Source organism: Montipora capricornis, chromosome 7 (genome assembly GCF_036669925.1).
Source record: "Montipora capricornis isolate CH-2021 chromosome 7, ASM3666992v2, whole genome shotgun sequence".
Taxonomy (NCBI): Eukaryota; Metazoa; Cnidaria; class Anthozoa; order Scleractinia; family Acroporidae; genus Montipora; species Montipora capricornis.
This window is the reverse complement of record NC_090889.1, coordinates 36,947,598-36,949,349: the sequence shown is the minus strand read 5'-3', so window position 1 is coordinate 36,949,349 and position 1,752 is coordinate 36,947,598.

Here is a 1,752-nt window from a genome sequence, read left to right as displayed (position 1 = left end):
ACTTAAATAAGATTTAGGCGCTAACAATTACATAATTACAAGTGACAGCTGTCAAAAAAATATAAGATTGCAAAAAAGAAGAACAAAAAGTGGTGCTAATTTGTAGACGACAAAAAAGCTAAATTAACGAAGCAAAAAAATTAACAAAACCCCTAGAGGGGCCCTTAAACATTGTAAATCATAATGAGCTTCCCGGTCAGGACCTTTGAGTTCATCTAAAACCCAAAGGCCTGACGAAATCCAAGAAGAGGGCCTCAGAACGGTTGATCATGTAGGAACGTACTCTATGGGAAAGGAAACTAATTATAACAAATTCTGTTTTTTGAATGAAATTCCTTCCTTTTATTTAAGCCGTGGGGTGCTAGAGAGAACAGCTGAGCACTCCAATAAGCCTCTTTTGTAATTAAAAGCCTATCGATTTCTTCAGAGTTGCATGAGGCCTGCACCTGATCAATGCATTGAAATGAAAAATCATCTAGGGTATGTGGGATTTTGTTAAAATGCACTGCTACTTCGCAAGTTGTTTTGTTTGTAAGCATAGCAGACTTGTGATTACGGAACCTAATTCTAAAATCAGTGGTGGTAGATCCCACATATTGCAAGCGCATTTCTTGCAAGAGGCTAAATAAATAACGTTTTTAGAATCGCAGGAAAGACTGGAATGAATGGTGTATTTTTTTTTTTCCGTCTTAAAACTAAGGAAAGATTTAGATTCCACAAAGAAATTCTTACAAAGGTCGCATCTATTTCTATTGCATTTAAAACAACCATTGTTGTGGTGATCCGTTCGTCCCTCTGCGGCGGTTTTCAAGCGGGATGGTGCTAACAATTCTTTAAGGTTTTTTGACCGACGGAAGGCTGGTATGACAGAGCCTCGAGGGAAAAGTTCTTTTAATTTGGGGTTGGATTGTAGAATAAACAAGTGCTTTCTAATTATGTTACCAACATCGGGTAAATTTGGATTGAATGTAATAACAAACGGAAATAGTTTCTTCGCTTCTTTTTCACGAGTTCTAAGTAGATCATTTCTAGAAATGGCGGAGGCTTTGGAGAATTGATCATTAACTAATTTAGAAGGATAACCTTGATTGAGAAGGTACCCTTTGTACTCAGCTGTTCTCTTGGCAAGAAAGGTTTCATCAGAGCAATTTCTTTTCAATCTTGTGGCTACTCCGAAAGGAATGGCCTTGAAAACATGCTTAGGATAGCAGCTAGAAGGTGGAAGATATAAATGGCTGTCTGTAGGTTTAGAATAGACGTCTGTCCTAATAAATCCATCGATAAAGTATAATGTAAGATCTATAACATGGAGCTCACGCTCAGAGTAAACTAACTCAAATTTAATAGTAGGATAGAGAGAATTAATGTAATCCGTAAATTTATGTAAAGCAGGAAGGCCTTGCTGCCAAAGATCAAAAACATCGTCACCATATCGCCACCACAGGGACGGCTTTATCTGACTGGAAAATTTAGCTTGGAGATCGATTTCGCCCATGGCAAGATCGGCATAACTGCAGGCATTCTTTGGACCCATAGCTGTGCCATGAATTTGAAGAAAGAAATTATCCTTAAAAACAGAATGGTTGCTTTTCAAACAAATTTTCTCAGCTTCTAAAATGCAAGTAGTGGATGGAAATTTATTTTCTCTGGCATTCAAAGCTTTCCTTACGGCAGTAAGACCAAGTTTGTTATCGATGTTTGGAAACATTGAAACTACATCCCACGAAACCAGTAAGGTGCCAGTTGGAAAAG